We start from the raw sequence: 14,583 nt of genomic DNA on the forward strand, positions 1-14,583 counted from the left end.
AAGAGGCTGTTGCGTATGTTCCTATTTGGCCTGCCTGTCTCAAGGACACCCCAGGCCTCACGTGTATTCCAGCAATCCAAGAGCAGCCAAAACGGGGAGGCCATTAGGTCCAGAACCTCCCAGCGTGTAGCCCAGGGCCAGCTATATGCCTTGCTGGAGGATGCAGGTAGCTGGCATGTGAATGAGGGAGCACATTTCTGAGAATACAGGAGCACCTCTGCAGGTTCACAAGAGAAAGCCTGGTGTCTGACGCTCCCTGTTGGAAAGACTTCACTGACCTTCCTTCTCCATCTCAGAAGGACAAGGGCATTTGCCTAGGTGAGTATTCTAGAAAGCACTGAAGCTCAAGCCCAAGATGCGTGTTTGGCTGTAGACTGGAATACATTTCCAGAAAGTCATGCCCTCTCTTGTCATCTCTGCTCGTGTGAGACTAGTGATTCTGTGTGAAACTGAAACAGAGGGTTTACTGGAACCCAAGAACAGAGCCTGGGTCTGAGGCCTCAACTCTCTAGACTATCTTTCTGAATTGGAGTGCCAAAGCCTTTGGACTGTCCAGACCTTTCCTGAGGGTAACTCTGATTTCCTGCCTCTGATGTCACTGGAGTGTTGGGATTCACAAAGTGATGCTTCAAAGTAAGTGCCTCAGAGGCAGTCAGAGTTTGTGCTATCCTCCTGGCTCTCATTGCTCATTCTGATCTGAGGCAGATCACAAAGATTATAATTTGTCTTCCCCCGTGTGGGTTATAGAAATCAGAACCACTTTCCTGTCCCCTAAATGCAGCCATGAAACCTGAAAGTACCACATTAACTCTCCCTGGTGTTTCAGAGGAAGTGTCAGTGATACAGAACTTCTCTAGCCTGCCTTGGTCGATAACTCATGACCTCAGGCAGAGGAGTCCTACCACTCTCCAGGGTTCCTTCTGCTGCACAGAGGGGTCAGCGAGAACCTGAGTAACCATGCCTGACTGGGCTTCCTCCACTCTACTGATTTCTCTCAGACCTCTTTGTCCAATCACATCTCTACCCGTGCTTCATGAGTCTAAGCATAAACGTGTGTGGTCTTTGAGTCTTCTGTCTACAGGCTCCCATACCATGCATATCTGTGAGCAAATACGGTTATGTGTTGGCCGCGGTGGTCATGAGAAAGATTAGCTCTTGTATAACTGCGGGGACTTCCAGTCTAAGATCAGTCTCTAGGGAGGGGCTGGGGGTTCGGAAGGAAGGCAGGGAGACTGGGGGCTAAGAAAGCCAGCTGGAGGACTTCCCTTGAAAGGAACCAGACCAAGGACCAGGAATCCGAGTATCCTCATGAGGAAGGACCTTCTGAAAGGACTGTGAGTTTTGAGGGTTCAAGCACAGTGGAAGAAAACTCGGTTTCTCTTCACCCTTCTCCAATTTTTAGCCAAGACATCCTGTAACCAAGGACAGATTTGCAAGAGACTAACTAGTGTAACACCATAGTGACCACCATGCAAAACTGTAAGGGGACTGGAGGAGAAACCTGGCTAGACCTGCCTGTTCAGATGCCCCCACCCTCCCCTGGGGCCCTCAGATATGGAGTGGGATCTCTCTGAAATGAGGGTCTTACTGTCTCCCATCAGACAAGACAGGTGAGAGAATTTCTTTTTAGCAGCTTCAAGACAGAACAGCAGGGGGAAATTAGATTATCAATGGCGGTTTCCTGATAGACGTAAATTCCTCTACCAAAAAGATTCCTTTGCCAGAGGTTTGGTGTGGCATATTTCTCTTTCCCTGAGTAGCATCCTTCTTGCTACAAGCAGGCTCAGGAACACAGCTGTGGGGGTGGGTGGGCGTTGATGAGCAGGCAGCCTGCCTGACATTCAACACCACCCACCGGAGGAGCCACGGGTGGGAGGGAACAGCATCCAAGGCAGCTGGGGCCTGGCATTCTGGGTTGTGATCAGGCAGGCCCACGCGTGCCAGGGAGAACTGGTCTTGAACGTGGCACTTGCACATCTTCCACAACATCATAAAAGATACTTCTAGATGGTGCTATCCAAAACTCAAGAGATCAACGTCAAAGGCAGATAGGTCTAGCGTAAGCAGTGAGCCCACTTCCAAAATGCGTAATAAAGATGGGCAGTGTTCCACGATCCTCCTCACCATCATCACCATTTTGAGAAAGGATCTATCTATCTATCTATCGGACCCCTCCCAAGCTTGAGAAGCCTGAACCACTGCGCCCAAGCAAGCAGAGATTTCAGCTGGCTTTACTCACAGTTTGCATTGTACTACCTTTTACTCCACAGAATAGGAGAATAAATGTCCTGATGGGATGCACAGAAGTTGTCTTGATAGGCAGAGAAGGGATGAAGCAACAGAAGGAAAAGAGGAACATAAAATAGACGGGTCATTAGGCAGCGTCGGCACTTGTGGTGACACCAAGACGGAACAGGAGAAAAACAGCTGGTTTGTTTAAATTGGGTTGCCCTTTCAGCGTGAGCAATGAGGGCAGAGGGAGAGGCATTACCGTGTCTGTTAAAGATGGTCATTTGGGAGTTTGGCCTTTTTCTCTCAAGCATGGCATCTCCTTAGGTCAGACGATCAACTTAGTTCCAGCCTAGAGCTGTATCATGGCAGCGTGAGTGACTCCATCTTGATTTTTCACCTCATTTGTGTAGGGACAAGCATGAAGAGGTAATAGACTCAGGAAGGAGAGTATGTCCCTGGCTACCAGCCTGGGTAGGGATAGCCCTCCATGGCAGGGTCTCCTGGAGAATCCCAGCCCCCCCCCCATGTCTATACACTTGGGCATTTTGCCAGTGGGATCGTGAAATCTACCCATGGGTCCATCAGCTCTGATCTCGATTTGCTCGGGTACTGTCTACGGTGCTTCTAACACAAACTCACGAACTCCCTGCTGGATCTAGAAGTTTCAGCACTAAAGCAGGTAGAAGTACTTCCCATCTAGACGCTGGCAGCACCATGATGGCAGCCATCACTGAAGGCTCTCACCTTGACTCTGAAGAGCCCTGTCTCTCCAGCTCACCACAGGTAGCACCGACCATTGACTTCCATGGCCACCTTTGAGAGCCTGTCACTGTTGTTCCCTGCTTTGGGGCGGGCAGATAGTGGTTGTGCTCCTTCTGGGACCCTGGTGCTGTGGCTCCCAGAGCCTGTCAGAGTGCTGCTGGCAGCTGAAGCCCCTGAGCCCTGCCCATCAGGGCTCTGTGTTTCTTGTCAGTGCTGAGGGCCAGTAGGCCCATACACTGGCTGGTTTTGGGTGTCAACTTGACACAAGCTAGAATCATCCGAGAGGAAGGAGCCTCAGCTGAGGAAATGCCTCCATGAGATCCAGCTGTAAGGCATTTTCCCAATTAGTGATCGATGGGGGAGGGCCCAGCCCTTCATGGGTGATGCCATCCCCTGAGCTGGTGGTCCTGGGTTCTGTAAGAAAGCAGGCTGAGCAAGCGGGGGGGGGGGGGGGAAGCCAGTAAGCAGCTCCCCTCCATGGCCTCTGCATCAGCTCCTGCCTCTGGGATCCTGCCTGTTTGAGTTCCTGTCCTGACTTCCTTCGGTGATGAACAGCAATGCTGAAGTGTAAAACAAATAAACCCTTTCCTCCCCAACTTGCTTTTTCAGTCGTGGCGTTTCGGCACAGCAATGGAAACCCTAACTAAGACAGCTCACACTTCTCCCCTTCCTTTTCTTGATTAGCTTGCCTATTACTGTGACTGCCCTTCCTGGGTGTGGCATTAACAATGCTCCTGGCCCCCAGCCCAGTGAGTTAGGTGTCTTTTGCTGCGGCTCAGAAGACCATACTTCACAGTTTTGGCTTTGTTTGGGCTGAGTGCCTTGAGTGAAAGGAGACTTGGAGTCCTTAGCATCCAGGTCTCTCTGTCCTTCTCCTGACTTCCTGTCTCCTACCTCCCAGTCTTCTCCAAAGTAAGCCACAGAAACCAAAAATTCTCTTCCCTAAGGCAGATCAGAAGAATCAGACCACCCCTTCTCCATAGCAAGCCAGGAAGCATAGGCAGGCAATCTCTCCCTTCTTTCTTCCCTTGAATGCTCTCATTCCAGGGGAGTCCTGCCCCACATGTGCAGGCTGGAAGAAGGAAGGCTGCACAGAGCTATCAGGAAGAGTTCCGCTCTGCACAGACATGCCTGGCTGGGTTCCCTTCCATCTCTTTCCATCTGCTCAACCCCCCATCCAATCACATGTCTACACATTGGTCTCTGCTTCCAGAACTTAAGCATAAACAGGGATTGTATTCCCTGGCCTTTGGGTCTTGGTTAGACATGGATCTGCCATGCTTCTTTCTGGTTAACCTGTCCTTTGTCACAGGAGAGCCAGCTGTGCCCCCTCGGAGATGGATGAGGAAGGAAATGGAGCTCCTTATCATCCTTACCATCCGTGCTCTTCTACCTAGCCAGATGGTTCACAGAGGTTGGATTAATACATTTAATAACGGAGGAAGAGGCAAGCTAGGGAGCCTGAGGACAGGTTGAAAGGAAGGAGGAACACAGGTTAGGTCAGGAAGCCTCGAGGCAACAGCAACGTTGCTGGGAAGGAGAAGCACAGGAATGCACCACCATGCTGTGTCAGCAGAGAAGAGCAAAGGCAAAGAAAGCTTGGTGGTTCTGGACCAGGAAGTTCGCAGATGCAGGACCCAGTTGAGTCGGGGTGCAGAGCCGAGTGCCTCAGGACATGTTTCACCCACCAGATGTCTATCTGCAGAAACCGGGAGGACCAGTCCGCTTTGTTCCAAGTGGCTGCCGGGATTACCTAGCCGCTGGGTCTGATCTTCCTGAAAGCTCCTTGTAAACAGCCCTTCTGCACTTCCCAGAACAATGACAGCTGCAGAAACGTCTGCAGTGTAAACACATCCCTGCAGCTCTGGAAACTCTCAACCCGAAAAATAACACCAACTTTTGCTGATGTGACAGAATCCAGGCTTCTCTTCCTTGTAAGTGTGGCTTAGCCAGAAACTCATTTGGATGTGGAGAAGAACCAGATTACCTTCCAAGCAAGAACTAAGACTGGAGTCTCCGTCAAGTTAAACCATCACATTCTTGGGGGCTTAGAGGGTGATACCCCACCATGAAGGCTTCTGACACTAAACTTTTCCCTCATCCTCTCCTGCCCTCTGTCTGCCACCCTTCATTCTTCCTGTGGTGGTTTGAATAAAAATGGTCCCATAGGCTCATATATTTGAATGCTTAGTCACCAGGGAGTGGCACTATTTGGAAGGATTAGGAGGTGTGGTCTTGTTGGAGAAGTGTATGACTAGGGATGGTTTTTGAGGTTTCCAGCTGGGCCTAGCATCTTTCTCTTAGCCTGAGGATCAGGATGTAGAACTCTCAGCTGCTCCTCCAGAACCATGTCTGCCTGATTGCCGCCATAATAATAATGGACTAACCTCTGAAACTGTAAGCAAGTTCACAATTAAATGCTTTCTTTGATAAGAATTGCCTTAATCATGGTGTCTCTTCACAGCAACAGAACAGTGACTAAGACACTTTCTCAAGGCAAGCCATAGAGACTATTCCCCAACATGGGTCATAGAACCAAAAATTTCCTTTCTCCACAACTAGCTACTTGTCCATGTAAGAGCTGGTCATAAAGAAATTCTGTGATCTACAGTCTACAGCATACTGGTAGATCACAGGACACCATTAACCCCAATTCCAGAAAGGGTTCTGTCCACATCTAGAAGAAATGAATGCTGTACAGAGACACCAAGAAGAATGTGATCAGATAGGCCTTGCTGGCCACATGCCCCAGGTCTATTCCATTAGCTCAAACGCTTTTGTACAATCATATTTTACATGGCTGTTCACACTTAGCCAACCTAAAGATGAAAAGGGATCGTTCACTCTGGTCTTTAGTTCTTTAATCATAGGCTTCCATGCCCTATGAAGCTGTGATTAAATCAATTTGTTATCTCAATTAGATTTCTGTCTTGGTGACAAATACAAAAGATAAACCACTGAAGGGAAGAAAGATTCATTTTGGCTTATGATCTCAGTCCATGGTCACTCAGCCCCATCATTTTGGACTTGTGACAAGGCAGAACACCACAGGGAGAGCATGTGTTAGAGCCAAGGTACTCACTTCATGGGAAGAAAAAAATAAAAAAAAAAAAGGAGATGGATACAAGGTCTAATTACTACGCCACTCACAATAAGGACTTCAATGATGTAACTTTTTCCACAGGTTTTATCTCCTAAATAGAGGCCCCACCACCTCCCAACAGAGTCATCAGCTTAGACATTTAATATTCAAAACAATAGCAGGTATTGTGGCATAGATCTGTAGTCCTGCCACTCAGGAGGTTGGGACCAAGAGTTTGTGGTCAGCCTTAGCTATACAGTGAGATCCTGTCTAAAACAAAACACGAGATAAAACACAACTAAACATCCAAACCACCAGACCTGCTAAGTGGTCTTTTGTTATAGAGTGTGACTCATGGGGTGGGCAGGAAAGGGGTCTCTCCATTTCTACCCCTACAGTCTTTTCAGCAAGTAAACAGGTGCTTATGGTGTGCTCAGTTGTTCTGGCTCCTGCAGTTGAGATCTCCTGGATTCAGTATGTCATTTTGCTTCTTATCACACACACACACACACACACACACACACACACACACACACACACACACACTGTACACAGTAAGTGCTTTCAGGTCAGTATCATCCCCAACATTACAGATGCTGAGTACTATACCCTCATTTTCTATTGCTAACATTGCCATCCAATCTGATTTTAAAGACTTCAGCCACACCATTTTTTGTGACAGGCAACAGTGCAGGGATAAATTATATTCTCTTTTAATTAATTTCATTTATTTTATTGTTGGAAAATTTCATTCATGCATATATTTTAATAAAACTTTCCCATATTAACATCTTTTCTATCACCCCTGCCACATTTCCCTGCCAACTTGACGCGCTCTTTTAAAGAACCCACTGAGTCTACATAGAGCTGCCTATGTGCACATGGGTATATTGGGAGCATGGCCGTCTACTGGAGCATGAGTAACTTTCAGGGGCAGCTTCTTGAAGAAAACCGATTCTTTCACCCTTAGCAGCCATCAATTGCCCAGAGCTTCTCAGCTAGGGGACTTCTTAAGTCCCTTCCCCCACCCACCCTGTGATTTTGGCTGGCTGGATCTAGTGCAAACCTTGTGCAGGCAGTCACAGCCATTGTATGTTCATGTGTGTAATGGTCCTGTCATGTCTGACATACACTGTTCACAACAGTCCTCCACTACTTCTGACTCTTACAATCATTCCAGTCCCTGTTCCACGAAAGACCCTGACCCGTATGAGGAGAGGGTTTGATTATGACTCATTTAGGGCTCAGCACACCATAGTCTCTTAGTCTCTGCACACCGAAAGGTTGTAGGTTTCTGTGTTAGAGCCCTCGTCTGCAAAAAGAAGCTTCTCTGATGAACTTTGAGAGATACATTAATTTGTGAGTATCAAAAAAAGCACTTGGGGGGGTTGTTTATTACTATGTCCATTTAGCAGAATAGTACTAGTAGGTTCTCTGCTAAGGTTTATGATTCCCCCAGTTCTTGGCCCCATTAACAGTATGTGTGCAATCGATACATTTTAGTCAAACGAAGAAAAATCCAATGGTGACTAGTTATAGCCCATTGAGGAACTCCAGGAGAGTTGAGAGTGAATTGAATGCTTTACTAGCTAGAGTCACTGGAACCTTTTGATCTCTCAGATATCCCTTATCATGAGGTACTTTCTTCCATATTGTGATTGGGCAAGAAGGCCCTCAACACTTGTGGATCCATGACCTTGGCTTTCTGAGACTCCAAAACCACAAGACAAATCAACTTCTGTTGTTTATAGGTTTCTCACTCTACAATACTCCATGTCAGCAGCTGTAAGGCCCTGCTCCAACGTCCCTGGGAGTGAGAGGTTCCTGTCACTCGGCTCTGTGCTGAATAACCCGCAGGCTTCCTCATTCTCAAGGGCAGCGCTATCTTATATCAAAAGACCCAAGAGACTGCAAGGCAAGATTGTGTTATGAGTCACTAGAGCAAGCCGTCTGACTCAGAAGTTACCTACGAAAGCTGCTTTCAAATGTCGTAAACGCCCGACTTCCGAAGGAAACCGCAAGGTAAAGTTTTATATTGTGGTAAAAACTGAGGACTTTAACTCTTTCAAAGACAGAGTTCAGTGTCAACAAGCATGTTCACTTGGTCATGCAAGAATCAGCACCATCCGTTTCCTACACATTTCACCGTCCCAAACTGTAACCTGTGTTGAATCGTTAATCACTAACTTCTCACCCACCTCCCGTCAGCCCCTGGCAGCCACTGTTCCGCTTTCTGTGGGTGAATTTGACTATTCTCAGTTAGGTGTTCCCCCACCGTGTTGGGCGCTTCTCTGCCACGCTGCAGCCTATGCCAGCACGTCCTTTTGCAATGCTGGATGAAATAATTTCCAGTGCAAGGCACGCTGTGCTTTATTTAACTATTCATCTATCAGCAGAGTTGGGTTGTAAGAAGTTAAAAAAAAAAGATTTTTTTTCATTAAATTGCCTCATATACTTTAGAATAAATGAATATATCCATAATTATAGGTACAAGAAACCCCAGCCAAATGCCTCATTTAGGAGTGATGTCAGAATATGGGTGTTTCCTGAAACAGATATGTGTCCCAGTCTAAAAATGTGGGCATTCAGGAAACATCCCTTTGCTTTTTTTTTTTTCAAGTCTCCAACCAATTTTGAGAACATTAATTAAGTCAGTGTATTTAAAGATACACTGTTAAGATCTGGTTTCCTAGACTATGCTGGAACAAGCCACCAGAGCAGTCAGGCTGCTGATTGGTATGATCCTGTGGATGTGAAGTGCTCATTGGCTGCTGCTGCTCTCTGTCAGGTGGCAGGAACTGGCTGAGTCTGGCTTGGAAGCTCAGGGAGACCCCAGAGCATCCTTTGCTGTGCACAAGGAGTTGGTGGTGATCTGTCCATGGAGAAGGATAAAGCTCTGCCTTCTGCCCCCAGTCTGTTTCTGACCCCATCCCAGGTCCATTCTTCCCTGCCACAGCCATATCCCCAGGCTATATTTCCTAGTTCTGGTGTCTCAGCCACTGGGTGATGCTGGCAAGTGAAGGCGGGAGAAGCCAGGTGTCTGTCTTAGAATTTCTATTGCTGTGAAGAGACACCCTGACCACAGGACCTCTTACAAAGGAAAACATTTAGTTAGGGTGGCTCGCTCACAGTTCAGAGGTTCAGTCCATTATCATCATGGTGGGATATGGCGGTGTGCAGGCAGACATGGTGCTGGAAAAGTAGCTGAGAGTCCTATATCTTTCAGGGAACAGGAAGTGGTCTCTCTCACTGGGAGTAACTCAAGCATAGGAGACCGCAAAGCCCACCCCAACAGGGACACACTTCCTTGAATAAGGCCACGCCCACTCCAACAAAGCCACACCTCCTAACAGTGCCACTCCCTTTGTGGGCCATTTCCTTTTACACCACCACAGCTGGTATCTTCTCATCCTTCTGTGGCAGGATCTCTAGTTTGGTTAGTTTTTTTGCCATAGTTCAGACTTCTGAGAGGTCACCCAGCTCCTACCAGCAGAGACTTCTACCCTTCCAGGTAGTATCTCAGCATATCCATTGCCTATGTATCCACTGCTCAGCATAACTCCCCTGCTGAAATTACTTGAGCTGAGTCTGTTTTCCTATTTAGATCACATCTTCCCAGGTTTGCTGTTAAGGTTTCTTCATTCACAGCTGTCCATGGACATTCACTAAAATTGTGTTCCTATCTTCTAAGTTGAATTGATTTACTTTTTCAGGTACAAGGAAGCTCTGTGCTTTCTAAGACAAGAGAGCTCAGGCTTTGAGTCCCTTACAGTTGGTTTTCACATCTGTGGCCTCATGTCTGTGGGTGGTCTGTGGATAGATGGACTAAAATACTCAAGAAGGTTCCAGAAGGAAAACCACTATCTTTTACTGGACACATAGAGACTTTCCTTGTCACTATTTCCTAAACAGTACAATCTATAGTGTCAAGAAAACAAATGACAATGAACACTGGCAAGGGTGTGGGGAAAGGGGAACTCTTATTTCCTGCTGGTGGAAATGTGAACTTGTGCAGCCATTGTGGAAATCAGTGTGAAGATGCCTCAAAAAACCTGAAAACAGAGATAGCACATGACACAGCTCTCCCACTCTTACATCTACACTGGAAGGACCCTAAGTCAACATATATAGTACTTGCACATCCATGTTTATTGCTGCATTATTGACAATAGCCAGGAAATGGAACCATCCTAGATACACACCAAGATATGAGTGGATAAAGAAAGTGTGATACATATATACAATGGAATTTGTGTAGCTGTAATGAAAAATGAAATTATGACATTTCCAGGCAAATGAGTGCCACTGGAAATCACTGTGTTAAGCAAAATAAACCAGACTTAAGAAGGGCAAAATGCTGAATGTTTTCTCTCATAGGCAGGACCTAGATTTAAAGTCACATACATGCCTTGTGTGATTTCTATAACTAGAAAGGGGAATATTCATGGGAAGAGAAGAAGAGATCTTAAGGAGTAGTGTAATAAGGAAGTAGAAGCTGGGCCTAACTGAAGGGAGAAAGGGAGCCAGCTGAGGGAGAGAAATGAGCGTGCGACAGGGCAGTGGGGGAGTGGGACAAATGAGAACACATAGGTAGAAAAAAGAATGATAAAACCATGCTCTGTGTGCTAATCTAAATTTTAGCTAAAAGAAAACAACTTGGCCTGACAACTATTTACATTGTATCCAATATGTAAATCACACAGAGATGGTTTAAATAATTCTGGAGCATGCATGTAAGCTGTGTGCAATGGTTATTTTATTGATTGATTGATTGATTGATTTACTTACTTCTTAGTTTTTTTTTTTTTTTTTTTTTTTTTCTGAGACAGGGTTGTCTACACAGCCCTGGCTGTCATGGAACTTACTCTGTAGAGCAGGCAGGTTGGTCTTGAACTCACAGAGATGCACCTGCCTCTGCCTCCCAAGTGCTAGGATTAAAGGAGTGCGCCACTGTGCCTGCCATGAGTGCTACATAGATATGCACTTCCTGCATCCATGGACTTTGGTCCCACTCAGATATTAGAGGGTAACTTTAGTTGAAAGAGTGATAAGTGTCTGTGGCCAGTTGCAAAGATGAGCTCTCATAGGATGTCCTAGGCTGACAATAGGCGTGATCTTATGAAAGGAGAAAGTGCATCTACTAAGAGGACAGGAAACTCCAAGTGAGCAGGAGTGTGGGGTAAGGGGACTGTTACATCTGCAGGACATGGTGGCTTTAGATGAGAAGAACTGCTTAGGTAGTACCAGTGCATTTCTGACTTCTGCTCCAAACTCTCCAGTCATGAAGGACGCACATGGGCATTTTTAAAATATTCTATTTCATGTGTATGAATGTTTTGCCTGCATATATATATATATATATATATATATATATATATATATATATATATATATGTACACATGTGTGTCTGGTGTCTGCTGAGGTCAACATAAGGCATCAGATCCTTTGGAAGCAGAGTTGCAGATGGTTGTGAGCTACCCTGTGGATGCTGGGAATGGAATCTGAATTTTCTTCTGCAAAGGCAACAAGTGTTCTTAACCTCTGAACCACCTCTCCAGTGGCCCCCCACAAAGGCATTGGTAACAATCTTCTTTTCGTTAGAGATCAGAATCCTTTGCATTTGGTCCTTCAGCATGACCGTCTGCAAATGTATTAGTTAAACCTTACTGTATCTAACAGCAATGAACTTTGAGAGTGCCATTCACTGGCTCACTCACTCATTCAACTCCTGCATATGGCCTTTGAAATGAAATGTACAGTTATATTGCACATAGCCCTAGGTAGTTATTGCTCACACTGGCTTCTCATTAGTATAAAAAACCCATTGCTTCTGGGCTAGAGCATTGGCCTAGCATGTGAAGAGCCCTGGGTTTGATCCTTAATGCTTCAAAAACAAACAACAATTTATTGCTTCTGCTATATTAAGAAGTTCCCAGATGAAATTTTGTCTAGTGACCCATGCCCGATCCCTTATTTGATTTTAAATTGCTCTGTTTTATCTTTAGCTACTTTTTAGCCTTATGTAGGTACAGTACAGTCTGGAAACCCTTGACTCCTGTGAATAAAATTTCTAAGAAACAGTCAGCCAGAAGCCATATTCAGGTCTTATAGGGGTTAACTCTCCGGACTGCACAGGACTAGACTGTGCTCAGCATATGTGCGCTGCTGAAGGCATGTGGCCCAAGTGAGAACGGAGTCTTGGAGGCATAACTACACAGCTGTTGCTGTGATAACTGATGTTTATTTTCTGTGATCGTGTCAGAGTTACTCCTGGCACCTCGCTGGTAACCCAGCCCCTAGCAAGTGCCTGGCCAAGTGCTGATGGAGAGCTTCTATAATTACAGCAGGATGGAAGGCTTGGTTTCCATCCTTTTAGCACTATGAAGGGAATTTAGGGGTGGGGGTAGAAACAGCCTCTGGTAAACTCACAAGCAAGCCACGTAGATTTCCTGAATTTGGAAGCTAGAGACCACCCCACTTGTCAGACGCTGGGACTTGCCTAACAAGGGCTTTTATAACTTCGAGATTAGTGAAGCTGCGGGAAATTAAAACCATGTAGGAAAACATTGTGCTGGGCCGCATGGAAACTGCATGGAAAGCGTGCCAGGGTACAGCAGTGCCGTATAAATGCCCGTTTAATGACTCCAAGAGTGAGAAGTGTGAGGGCGAACGGGGAGAAGCTACACTCTGTGAAGAGAGAGAGAAAGGAAGACTGGGCAACCTAAGAGGTGACGGGATAGCCAAAAAGCACAGGGAAGCAGAAAGGCAACTCACAACAAAGTGGGAAGCCTCGCTCAGAGGCTCAGAGACCAACCGTTCCCAGGTGGTGGGGAGGGAAAACCCACTTGGAAGCTCAGGTGTGCCTGGAGCGCAGCCAGCCCTGGTGACAAGGGCCTGGCAGTCGCAGGCTCAGAAGGAACAAGCAAGCTTTTTTAGAAGCTTTAAATCCAGGGCCAGGATTCAGTCTGAAAGAAACTCTTCCTGCATGGCAGGTTGGTTTTAGAAAATAAACACATTGTGTAATTCACCATAGCTTGGAAGGCTATAGGTAGGAGCCTCTTGAGTAGACGCCTATTAAGGATCAAAATATTCTGGGGACTATAAAACACGAAATGATCCCAATTCAGGGTCCCTGGGGTGACCTTGCCTGCCACAGACTGGGGCCACTAGGGGCAGTTGTGGAGTGGCACAATTTCAAAGACTTGACTGGAAATGTAAACAAGAGGAACCCAAGATCAGCCATGTGTACTGTATTCCAGGAACAGCGTTGAGATTGCCAAGAACAAGGCTCAGTGCCCACAGCTCAGCCCCTCTCCCTCTGGTGTAGGACTCAATGGATCCATATGCTCTGAGGCATCTGGAGACATGTCAGGGCATGGACATTTGCAAAACCCCTAGGTATTGGTCCAGTCCATATGCCACTGAAGCTCTTCGGGGCTAGCAGCAGCTATGGGTGCCTCCCTCAGCCCCTACTCCCCACAGGGTTCTAGGGAGGCTCTGGAGTGAATATAGCCCTGAAGCAGATAATACACACTTAATCACACTGGTGGGAAATGAGGGGCAGGAATCCCCCTACGTTTTAGCACCAACCTGTTCGGTGGGATCTTGAAATAATTACAACAGCTTCAGTTGTGACACCCCTGTATCTGGTAGATTCTACTATTTGAGAACCCAGCAAGAAGCTTTTATCATCTGTGTACCTCAATTATGGGCATTTTAAGCTTGTTTTTTCTCTTTCTTTCGTTTTTTTTTTTTTTTACTCAATTTTGCTTACTTATTTTATTCTTTAATTAAATCTTGTAAAATCTTGCCTTTTTCCTTTTCTTCATATGAAAATCTTGTTTTTTAAGTTTTTCATTATATTTCATTTTGCCATTATTAATATTCAGTGTCTGAATTTATTCTGAATTTGTACATTTCTTTTCTATTGTCACCAATGGTGGTATATTCCTTAAACACCATCTTCTTACAACACAGAGGTGTTTTGTTTCTGTGTCATTTTATACTGTGATTTGTTCCATTCTCTCTGAGCAGTGCTGGGGATCCAGTCCTCACAGGAAGATTGTTTCCCAAGGAGGCTCTTATATAAAATGGAAGTAGTTTCCACCATAGTGATGTATAAATCATCACAAAATACACCAGAAATATGGAGGGGGAAAAACGAACACGATTCTTGCAAAAGTTCCTAACTCCCCAGTAAAAGAATCCAAAGATACCAATATGGATGAAATTCTGAACAAAGAGTTCAAAAGGTTGTTGTTGTTGTTGTTTTATGATCGGTGAATTCAAACAAACAGCTAAGTGAATTAAGAAAGACACTACAAGATTATGAAAGAGTAATTCAATAAAGAGATCAAGATTCTGGAAAAAAAAAATAACAAAACAGAGCTTGGAAAAGAAACCAGATGATAGGCTCAGTGCAAAGCCTTATTGCCTTAGTCTCTGTCACTGTGATGAAATACTCTGACAAAGGCACTCCAAGGAAGAAAGAGCTAGCTTTCATCTA

General features: G+C 45.7%; 1 long non-coding RNA gene across 1 annotated transcript; it reads left to right on the plus strand.

Annotated features, from left to right (window-relative positions):
- The first annotated feature begins 42 nt into the window (after window positions 1-42).
- LOC119086791 lies at window positions 43-10,843 on the plus strand. Its single transcript, XR_005090148.1, has 3 exons — window positions 43-318; window positions 7,828-8,098; window positions 9,790-10,843. It is a non-coding gene; the product is annotated as an uncharacterized LOC119086791 (long non-coding RNA).
- Window positions 10,844-14,583: the final 3,740 nt, after the last annotated feature.

This window comes from Peromyscus leucopus, chromosome 16_21 (assembly GCF_004664715.2).
Source record: "Peromyscus leucopus breed LL Stock chromosome 16_21, UCI_PerLeu_2.1, whole genome shotgun sequence".
Classification (NCBI taxonomy): domain Eukaryota; kingdom Metazoa; phylum Chordata; class Mammalia; order Rodentia; family Cricetidae; genus Peromyscus; species Peromyscus leucopus.